Source organism: Trichomycterus rosablanca, chromosome 2 (genome assembly GCF_030014385.1).
Source record: "Trichomycterus rosablanca isolate fTriRos1 chromosome 2, fTriRos1.hap1, whole genome shotgun sequence".
In the NCBI taxonomy this organism is placed as follows: Eukaryota; Metazoa; Chordata; class Actinopteri; order Siluriformes; family Trichomycteridae; genus Trichomycterus; species Trichomycterus rosablanca.
The window spans coordinates 63681887-63694302 of NC_085989.1; positions in this window are offsets into that span (position 1 = coordinate 63681887).

A 12416-nucleotide genomic window follows, 5' to 3' on the forward strand; every position below is an offset into this window, starting at 1 on the left:
GACATCACGAGTGACTGACATTATCTGCGACCCCCAACTCTGTGTCTTTGAAAATGGGAAATCTAACAGCAGGAGAAATTAGATCAAGGGGGGCGACTGAAGGCATTGGCAAACAGGAGACAGCTGGTAAAGCTACAGGACCAACTAGTTAGAACTAAAAAGGCTTTGCAACATATGAAAGTTGTAATAAACAAGACAGATAAAGAAATGAACAAAGGACTTGTGACTCCAGACGTTAACACACCACAACCCAAGTTACCAGTCCCTGATCCATCAGTTCATCCTTCTTCATATGAAAATGTAAGTAATATGTTGAAAGTTCTCCAGCAGAAGTCGCTAAGGGATGAGGGGCATTCAAATCCTACTAAGCAGGTAACTACACCTAAGGAATTGCATCACCACAATGACCCTGACAGGTATACACATTCCACTGAACCACCCACACAGTCCACTACAATACTCAGACATGATATTGCTCCACCCACACGTCACCGTCCTAAAGCCCAAGAGACTACTATGGTAGTGACCGGAGGGCAGTTAGCCATACACTCACTGACACAAAACTGTATTGCAATTACATGAGACATACACCGAGGCATTTATAGCTAATAGTGGAGTATAGGGGATTTCGATTTTTAGTACACTCAGGAGCTACCCACTAAGGTATTCAGAAAAACATAGTTTGCTGTTTGACTATTAGTACTATGCTTATCCAACTTATGTTCTATAACTGAAAGGAAAACATCTCACATAGCAAGTTAAGGATTAAATAAATACCACAGTGTACTTCATTATTATCAAATGCTGTAATGTACTCAATCCTACCACTTTTTACTAATTGCAGGAGATGGTGAACATCATGACTGTATTACTCTATCTATTTTTTCTCGGCCTGATAGGAATGCTGAATTGGAAAGGACAATGCCAGAGTTGACACTACCGACAAAGCTGTGGAACACCATCCACTGCTCACTAACAACATTATTTGTTTACAGGTCCAGCTAACACCAGACTTTACTGGAACTAACTTTAAAATTCTGTCCTTTCTAACAGGATAGACACGTTTAGAAAGTTCTGATTGTGTGTCTCCTAATGCTTGGAGAGGTCCCGTGGGCAAACAATGCCTTCCTAAAATACCATACCATACCAAATTGACCCATGAGTAGAACTATATGTCAAACAGGGGGGACATAATAAAACAATCTATACAAAGCCAAGATAATAAAAACCTGCCAAATGCAACAAGAGCTCCTAGTGAAGGACATCCTGTCTCTTATAATCTTTTGAACTGAGACAACATTGTGTCTATTACCCAGCTACTGGAGGAGCTGTGAAGAGGGAAATTGGCACCAAGCACTGAAAATAAGACCCTTTCAATAATTCTCATACAGATGAGCATGAGAGAAACATCAAAAATTGCCTTTAGGTCGTTTGAAATTCCAATTGGACACAGGAAAAAATGCAGATTTAATGCTTGGTTGCCGTCAATTTTTAAATTACTTTGTTTCAGTTGCCCACATCTGGTGGAAAGAGGTTAAGAGGAGTCGGTCTCTGCATATGTGGCGTCTCCACACTGATCTCATTTAGGTTTTATTTTCAAGATTTTATTGTAAAATTTGAAAACAGGGGGGAGTATATAATGGCAGGAATGAGATTTTTAATGGCAGGAATGAGATTTTGAGATTTTATGTTTAAATTGTGTTTATGTTCAATATTACTTAGTCAAGTAATATGCTGCTTTGTGCATTAAACCCTGTGATACATTGTGCTGGGGCAGCTGGACTGGCAGACCTATGGGTATGCATGCAGATCCAGGGACGCCTGGTGAAGGTAACCTTCAGCCTTACCTCCTGTTTAGAGAAAAGGGAGTTGTAGCAACCTGTAGTATCTCCCAGCGCTGCTGCTTGCACGGACTCAGGTCTTTGGACTGTGGGAGGAAACTGGAGCACCCGGGAGAAACCCACACGACAACATGCGGACTCCGCGGAGGGGGGACCCGGGTTGCCCAATCTGGGGACCGGGCCCGGGACCTTCTTGCTGTGACAGTGTGCGACGGTGCTACCCACTGAGCCACCGTGCTGCAAAACTAATAAGGTTAAAAACAAAAGGAATAGAAAAATGCTTTGAAAAAATCAAAGCTCGGGTCTCAGGAGATTAAATATAATTGCTTACACGGACTCCGGTAAGATTCAATTTAATTGGTAATATTTTTTGGAAATTGTTAATTGGCAATTGTTAATATTTGATGCTTGTGTTGTATCCGATGAATCTTTTCTAGCTAATTGATCAGGTCAACTCACTCATTTTATATTATATAGTTTATTGAAGAAGTTAAATTGGTTCAATGTGGTGCAGTAAACCTTGTGGCAATACTATGCATGATCATAGATGAGTGCAGTTTAAAGACTGAGGGAACAGTGAAGAAAATAACTTGGTAGGTGAGAAGTATCGAATAGTCTAGTAGACAGTTAACTAAGTGGAACTATTTAAGTAGAGTTTAATGTGATTCAAGAAAAAGCCAGAGTGGATCAAAGCGCTGTTGATGATGAGCATGAGGGACTGGCTGACTAGGAGCAGGAGATGGTCATGTGAGAGTCTGTATTGTTAGAAGCAGGAGGTGTGTTAGTACCAGTGACCAAAAGTTGGGGTAAAAATCTGAATGAATAAATAATATAAGTCAGGGGTTTGTAGGACTGATGGAAGTTGATATAGCAGAGCTGTTGGTATTTTAAGTATGGCAGAAGTAAATAATAAATAGTGTATTGGTGATTTTGTATTGGGAAAAATGTGATTTAGAAAATTTGAAGGCTCTCTAGCATGCGGCGATGATGAAGTAGAATAAGTGTAGAAAATGTTAGATGTAATGTGTATGCACCTTCTGCTCTGATCAGTTTGAATTGTTTGTTTCCAGGGGATCACTGTCGATTGCCCTGAAGTATATGTTTGTTTCCATAGAACCATTGTCGGTCGCTGTGAAGTAATTGTTTGTTTCCAGTAGACACTGTTGTTGTACTGAGGTTTACGTTCTTTTGTCTGAGTTGTGTTTGGACGACCGAATGAGTTGTGCCAGTGAATGTTAAAAGAATACTCGTATTCTTCGACTAGGCAGGAATCTTCTGTTCTAGGGTGTGTCTTGTTAAAACCTATCAGTTTGTCTTTTTCTTAATACGTGTTACAGATTTTGCTCGAAAGGTTGTTTAAAGCGGTCTAAAATGTCTAATTTAACACATAGAGAATTGAAACAAGTAGTTGTTAAGCGACTGGTGGAAGCCTCCTCTGTCAAAGAGAAGACGAGAGCAGGCGCAAAAATTGAGGAACTGAGTTGGACAGAGGTTGGTCTCTATCCACTGGAAACTAAAGCCCCACCTGAACAACATATTAAAAATTCTCTAAATTTATCTAAAACATAAAGTTGACAAATGTAAAAGGGAATTGGAAGGTGCCCCTGCAGTAAAGAGATTGAGCGTGGAAAAGCCCTTAGCGAAAGTCGTATGCGCAGCTGCAAAACCTAATTTGGCCACACATCCAGTAATTTCAGGAAATTGGACATGCCTACTCTCATTGTTCAATGAGATGGAGCCAGTAGGGTGTGAGAACTTATCCGTGTCCCACCCATTAACTCAGGAGCCTACTCCAACCAACATCAAAGCCTATAAAGGCAACTACACCTGTTTCAGAAGCGACAAACCAGGACCGATAAACAGGGGACATTTTTCAGAGGGATGGTGTAAAGAAACCATTATCCTGGATAGTGATGGGAATTATACAAGCAGTCAGTTGAATGCACAAAAATTCAGTAGAGCGGATTTAGTATGGTTGTGCGGAGATATGAGAATCCGGCGAAGGTTGCATGGGAATTGGTCTGGGGAGTGTGCGTTGGTCTTTCTGATTATGCCTTTCAGAATCTACAAACAGCACGGAGTGGAGAATACCGCGGACGTCCTGATCAATCACCACAGCCATCGAAGAGATACCCGAGAGGTCAAACCTGGCGGATCCTTCGACAAGACCGTGTGGATTGATGGTATAGGGGTCCCAAGGGGGGTCCCAGATGAATTTAAGGCTAGGAACCAGATTGCTGCAGGGTTTGAAAGTGCACTCTTTTGGTGGGTAACTATCAATAAGAATGTAGACTGGATAAACTATCTCTATTACAATCAGCAGAGATTTGTTAATTTCAGTGTTCAGGCCATCGAGGGACTGAGAGACCAGTTAGACCAGACTTCACTTATGACCATACAGAATAGAATGGCGTTAGACATGTTGTTGGCAGAGAAAGGTGGAGTTTGCCAGATTGTGGGTTCATCATGTTGCACCTTCATCCCTAATAATACTGCACCCGATGGTAGTGTGACACTAGCTTTGGAAGGATTGAGGGCTTTGTCACGAGAATGGAAGGAAAATTCAGGGATAAACAATGAATGGGTTAAGTGGATAGAAGGGATGTTTGGGCCATGGAAGGAAATTATTACGCGTTTGTTGATGTCAGTATGTGTAGGATTGGTAATTTTAGTGACATGTTGTTGTTGTGGTATCCCGTGCATCAGGGTGTTAATAGAAAAATTTGTGATAGAAGTAATGTGTAGAGGAAGTAGAGGGGGACAGGACCCACCAGTTATCCAGATGGTACTGACTGATTTGTCTAAATATCAAGTAGATGAGGACGATGAGGAGGATACCCTTAATGATGGGCTGGAAGACCCACCGCAAACAGTATAAGTGCTACTAACTCTGCTTAATTAAAGGTGAAACCGACCAGTTAAGATGAGGAGAGAGGACCGGAACTACTGATCACACACCACGACGAAGGAAGGAGACCTGGAAAAACGGACAGAGACTCTGTGGGAACCGGAAGACCCACCCCAAGGGACAGAAGTGCCACCAACTGGACCTGCCTATAGGAGACAAAACACAACAGAAAGCCCGACGACACCGACTGTATGGAAGAGGAGTCCAGTGGAGCCAACGGAACGAAACAAGAAGATGGAGGAGGATTTAGTTAGACTAAGAGAGAAAACATAAACATACAGTTCGCAGACACGTAGACCATCTTTGAAAACACTAGTTAAGTGCAACACACATAGTTTAGCTACAAGATGTGAGGGGATTAGTTCAAGATTGTTTACAATGTATATGTGTTTGATACTCTGCTATTTTTAGGAGGGATATTCTCTGTGTTTCATCGCTTAAATGTTTGTGCTGTGGTGGAAACAGGTAAGATCGACAGGGGAGAATCCATGAGACAGTGGGAGTCATGCAGAGACACAGGAGCTATGGGCCCCTTCTGAATATCTGCAGCTCCGTCCTGTGGAGGACAACCTGAACGGACTTCCTGTAGAAGCTACGCACCCATCGTTTTACTTTTCTCGTGTTTGATTTCATAATTTTGAATTGCTTTATTTTGTTGTCCTATTTTTATTTCATTTTTTATTTTTTTGTTTGTTTTGGTTTAGGGACAGGAGCTGTTGCGATAGGTACGGTTCCTTTAGTTTAACTGGTAGCCTTTTATTTTTAGAGACCTTTTATTGTAAAAATTCAGCCCAGTGGCCATGTAGCCAGAAGGGGTTAAATTGGGGGTTGCTGACAGCTATCCTTTTCTCCTGGAATCTAGAAACAACTAACCTATAGTTAAAAATTAATGTGAAAGCATTAAGATAAGGGATTGTTAGGGTTTTTGGAACTTAATATCATTATTAAACATCATTATTAAACATAAAATCGATACGGGTAGGTTTACACCATTTTGCGACACATGTCCCTGCTTTACGGCAAACATGCAGCACATTTCTTTGTGTACAATGGCGTCTGCCCTGTTCTCCTGCCGAAGGGAGGAGGCGGAGCTTGAGTCTTTTTTTAGCACATTTCATTGGCTCCAACAGAAGCGGAAGAGGAGGAGCCTAGTCTAGTTTAAAGGGACATGCCGGGAAACACTCGGTCTCTTTTCTTGGTGAGTCGTTTTCCAGACTGCAGGAGAAAGGATCGCCGGCCGGCTTAGCACCTGGCATATTTTCACAGATTATTTTTACACTTAATAAAGTGTTTTTGAAGAGTACTTTTTGGACTCACTGGCTGCTTATTCAGGACTCTTTGACCAAAAGATTCATCCTAACATGTCTCATACTAAATATGCTGTATGTCTAGTACTTGTCTAGGTTTTGTACAAGTGGTAAAAATATAACAACTACAAAATACTCGATGAACTCAATGATTTATTACCTTTTTAACTTCGAACAGCAGAAGAAAATGTCTCCGTGTCTCTTCTGTCCGGCTGTAGAGGAGTGTGGGTGGAGCTTAAACAAATTAACTCTGAGAGAGAGTTCTGATTGGAACACTGGTAATTAACACCTATGTCTGTCACTGTTTAACACTATCAGTGTTGAGGACATTTACATCAACTCTGAAATCAACACTACACAACTCTGAAGTCTGTAACTCTGGAAATTCAACACTGGCGATTTTGCTGTGTACTCTTCATGCTGGCAAAAGAACTACCACGTTCAGTTAAACCAGAAAAAAAACCCCAACAAAGCAAGAAAGGAAGTAGATGGAAAGTACTCAATGTGCTTCTGCTTGCTCTTCTACTAAGTGGAGATATTCAGCTGAACCGAAATAAATTTAAGTCAATCAAGCACGTGGACTGAAAGTTGTTTGTACTGCAATGCAAAGTTTGGATCCAGCGAGGCCTAGGCCTAGTATGGTTGAAGGAGCGGACCTTTTGACTAGCCTTGGTGTTGGAGCCATGCAGGAAGGATTGCCTTCTTTTCGGGAGGGCTGCAGCCTTTGCTTTGATTCATGTTTGGAAAGATGCAGCGAGTGTAAAGCATCCTATAAACATAGGAAACACTGCAGGTCTAAGAATGTTAAACAGGCACTTAATGGACCAGATGAACAGTAAACCATGCAAAGGTTATATGGGACCTAAAGACTAAACCAAAGGGAATTTTTGGAGGACATTTAAATATCCGAAGCACTGTATCTAAAATAGACCAAGTCCAACACCTCTTGATGAATTCTAATTTGGATTTCTTTGCATTAAGTGAGACATGGCTAAACAGCAATATTCCAACGAATATGATTGATGTCCCTGGGTGTCTACGTGCTATAGAAAAGATAGGCTGGGGAGAAAAGGAGGTGGAGTGCTGATTTATATCAGAGACTCTTAAATGTTCGGGAATTAAACTAGAGGATGTTTCTTTAGAATGCTTAGTTTTAAATGTAGTATTATCATGTAAAATGAATTTTAATATTGTAGTTTTGTATAACCCTCCTTCACATGATGTTGCTTTTTATGATGAATTGGATGAATTGCTTAGTTTGATAACTAGTCGTACCGAAACTATTGTATTAGGAGACTTTAACATAAATTTGTTGGACCGAAAGAGCAAGCAAAAACTTATGATGATTACATCAAAATATAAATTTGAACAAATGATAAAAGGCCCAACTAGGATTATTAGGATAAGTAAAACTCTAATAGATTTGATATACACAAACAAACCTGAACGAGTGACAAGAACCTATAATTTATTAACGGGCTTGTCTGATCATAATATGGTTTTGATCGTCTGCAGAGATTATGTTACAGTCATAATACCATAGAAGCTGCCACAGGAATTCCTCCAAAAATGATGAATCAACTCCAAGAAGAATTGCAGAATATTAATTGGGATAGTGTGTTACAAATTACTGATCTGGATAAGTGCTCTAATATGATTATGGATATTCTTATAAAACTCATTCTAAAATGTACACATCCATTGAAACAGACTCGACGAAAGCCATCTTTACCATGGTTAAATAATGAAATTTGTTTGTTAATGAAAAAGAGGGACACTGCATTAAAAAAATCATTAGTTTCAAAAACATCTATAGATGTCCTCAGTTATAAAGGTCTGAGAAATAAAGTGGTTAGAGAGTTGCAGGTTACTTTATGCAACTGATTGAAAAATCGGAAGGGAAAAGGTCACTTCTCTGGAAGTATATAAATAGACTTACAAATCGTGACCTATATAAACAGAAAACAATAACAGCATTAGATATAAATGGAAAGATGATTACTGATATTAGGGAAATTGCAAATGAATTTAACACATTTTTCACTCAGTCAGTAGAAGACCTTGCAGCTACTTTTCAACCTGTAGTAGAATTACAAGATTCAACGGAGGATACATGAACATCTTTTTATATTAGGCAGGCGGATCAAAGTAAAATTCTTAAAATTATTAATCAATTAAATAATTCAAAGGCTAAAGATGCATTTGGGCTAGATATAAATTTTATAAAAAAAATATAGTGCTATCTTGATAAGGCCTATAGTGCACATTATAAATCTGTTGATCAGTGCAGGAAAGTTTCCCCAGAATTGGAAAACAGCTATCATAACTCCAATCTTTAAAGCAGGTGCACCTGATCAAGTCTGTAACTACAGACCGATATCAATTCTTCCAGCAGTCTCCAAAGTACTTGAAAAATTAGTCGCTGAACAACTGATGCAGTATCTTGAACAAAATCAATTCCTGCATCAAAGACAATTTGGTTTTAGACCTAAGCACTCAACCGAAACGGCCGTATGTTATTTTACTGAAATTATTAAAAGTTCATTAGATGTAGGTAAAGTGGTGGGAGCTGTATTTATAGATCTTAAAAAAGCGTTCGATACTGTAAATCATGAAATACTTATAAATAAACTTAAGAAGCTTAACTTATCTAAACAGACTATAAGTTGGTTCATGTCATATCTGGAATGCCGGAAGCAATGTGTTAAAATAAATTGTGTGAAGTCACCCCATCGGCGCTGTAGCATAGGCATTCCACAAGGTTCAATTTTGGGTCCACTGCTCTTTAGCTTGTACATAAATGATTTGCCTGAAATATGCAAAGGCACAGAGTGTCAAATGTATGCTGACGATACAATCATTTATGTATCAGCAAAGACTCCACAGAAAGCAGCAGAAATATTAAATAGGCAAATGACAAGTGTTTCTCAGTGGCTTAATAATAATTGTTTGTTTTTAAATCATACTAAAACTGTATTGATGTGTTTCACCTTAAGACAAAAACAACAAAAATATTTATGTTAATGAAAAGGAAATTGAGAAAGTTAGTGAGTTCAAATATTTAGGAGTGACTTTGGATTCCCTATTACAATTTGATACTCACATAAAGAAATTATCCAAAACTATTAAAACTAACTTAAACTGCTTTCGAATGATAAGACCTTGCATTTCACTGAAAACGGCAAAGATGTACAGTGTATCACAAAAGTGAGTACACCCCTCACATTTCTGCAAATATTTCATTATATCTTTTCATGGGACGACACTATAGACATGAAACTTGGATATAACTTAGAGTAGTCAGTGTACAGCTTGTACAGCAGTGTAGATTTACTGTCTTCTGAAAAGAACTCAACACACAGCCATTAATGTCTAAATAGCTGCAACATAAGTGAGTACACCCCACAGTGAACATGTCCAAATTGTGCCCAAAGTGTTGTTGTCCCTCCCTGGTGTCATGTGTCAAGGTCCTACATGTAAATGGGGAGCAGGGCTGTTAAATTTGGTGTTTTGGGTACAATTCTCTCATACTGGCCACTGGATATTCAACATGGCACCTCATGGCAAAGAACTCTCTGAGGATGTGAGAAATAGAATTGTTGCTCTCCACAAAGATGGCCTGGGCTATAAGAAGATTGCTAACATCCTGAAACTGAGCTACAGCATGGTGGCCAAGGTCACACAGCGGTTTTCCAGGACAGGTTCCACTCGGAACAGGCTTCGTTTTAAGTGTGTAAATAATCTTGCACCAAAAATATTGTGCCAGTTCATTACAAAGCAGGAAAACAAAGGAGTGACAACCAGGGCAGAAATAAGTGGCAACTGTAGAATGCCGGTCTATAGAACAACTTTTGGTCAATCATCTTTTACAGTTAAAGGTGTACGATTATGGAATTTACTACCTTCAGAAATCAAAACCCAAAATGAATTAAAAGTTCTTAATATAAATTTAAAGCAATGGTTTAAACAGAATTAAACGTGTAAACACTCTGTAAGTATTAGTTGATAAACAGATATAAAGATGGACTCATCATAAATGTAATTGCTCAGATCAGTATGTTGTTTTATGTATTTTATGTATTTACATTTTGTACTTTTTTGTTATACAAGCCTAATTAGGGACTGGGGCTGCAAATTAGCTTATGCTAGAAGCCTCTTATATAATACATCTGGTGCATTTTATGTAACAATGTTTATTTGTATTGTCCCTGTTAAATAAACTATTAAAAAAAAAAAAACACTTAAAAGAGGTTTTGGCACTGAGGATACTTTTTTCCAAAAAAGAGCTGGAATGCTGATTCATCTGACCACAATACACGTTTCCACTGTGTGATGGTCCAGCCTAGACACCTTTGAGCCCAGAGAAGTCGACGCCACTTCTGGACATGGTTCCGCTTCTGGACATGGTTAACATAAGGCTTCTTGTTTGCACAGTAAAGTGTTGAGTATGATTAGTGCAGTAACTCTGTATTGTAGAGCTGATAAAGGTTTGATAAACTAATCCCTCACCCATGTGCTTATATCAGCTAGTGTTGAGTGGAGGTTCTTGATGCCGTCTGAGGGATGGAAGATCACGAGCGTTCAGATTAAGCTCGCACTCTCGACCTTTACACACTGAAATTCCTCCTGATTCCTTGAATGGTTTAATGATATTCTGCACTGTAGAGGGAGAACATGCAAATCCCTTCCCATCTTTCTTTGAGGTTGATTGTTTTTAAACATTTCAATCATTTTCTCACACATTTGTGGACAAACTGGATCCTCTGATCATCTTTACTCATCAGAGACTCTCAGCCTTTCCTGGATGCTGCTTTTGTACCGAAATATGATCACAGTCACCTGTTCACATCACATCATTATTTAGTGTTTCACCTCATTACTCGCTTGTCCCCGTCCCAACTTTTTTGTAACGTGTTGCAGGTCTGAAATGCAGGACTGGATGTTTATTAATAAATGAAATGAAGTTGCGCAGATAAAAGATGAAATATCTCAGCTTCATCCGGTCTGACATCAAATAAAAGTCAAAGTTAATGTAAGAAACGTTGTGTTTTTATTTTATTTACATTTTCCACACTGTCCCAACATCTTCTGAATCGAGGCTGTATTTCTAGCAGAAATGAATTATATTAAATTAGATTAAAAATTTTCCTCTTCTTTTAGGCTGAACATTGAACAAAAGCTGCTCGTCCTGATTTTCCTATGAATCCCATAAAAACACAAAACAGTCTGGATGGAAATGAGTGGACATCAAACCCTTTTTAATGTTCTTAAAGAGCAATAATGTGAGATTAACAGTAAATTAATGGTAAATATGAGAGGAGCTGTTTCATTTTTTAGTTTTATTTGTGTAGAATTTTATATTATCGGACTGTTAAAATCTCCAGGCGCTCGTCTGGATCGCAGAAATGCTGATCTGGTTCTTCTGATACCATTTCATTCATTTCATTTACATTTTCAGCATTTAGCAGATGCTTTTATCCAAAGCGACTTACACGATGAGCAATTGAGGGTTAAGGGCCTTGCTCAGGGACCCAACAGTGGCAACTTGGTGGTGGTGGGGCTTGAACCCGCAACCTTCTGTTTACTAGTCCAGTACCTTAACCACTGAGCTATCACTGCCCCTATTATATACCAGTCACAAAAATATGAATAAAATATCATATTCTACATAATTTTAAAAATGAATGATTGGTGCTAGACTATAAATCTCTTCTACATTTTAAATTCTATATTTGTTTATATATTCGGTTGTGGAAGCAGATTTTATAGAAAATCACACAAACATGAAAACCAGTCCAGAGAACCTGGAACCTGAATCCAGCTCTAAAACCCCTCCAGATCACCACCACCGTCTCTTCTGACTTCAGAAGAATCTCTGCAGGTAAATATTTGAACATTTCCCTAATGTGGTGTCTCGGTACATAGAACAAAAACAAAGAGCAGCTGGTTCAGTCCTGCAGCTCCTCTGGTTTGGTTTTTCGCTGAACCATTGAGATGCTTGTAGAGCATCTGACGATCATTACTGGAGCTTCGTGCACCTGTAGACCTACTTACACGTCTGTACACTTTGTACACAGCCAGGGGAGTTTGGGACCGGGTGGTGGCTGTACAGACTGAGGCCCGTCCCCAGTGGACACTGTGGACACATCTGGGCAACGTCCCCAGCAGGCAGTGAAAGCTGAGCGAGGTCCTCAAAGTCTCAACATTTATTTCAGAGGGACTGAAGCTGTTACAGGAATTTCCTTAATCAATGGACTCGTTTTAAACCACAGTCGTACAAGGGAAGCGTGAGTGGTCGGGGGGTGTTGGGGTGGGGCGGCGTTCCTCTGTCCTATTTTCTGAGAGTCACCAGTTTATCAG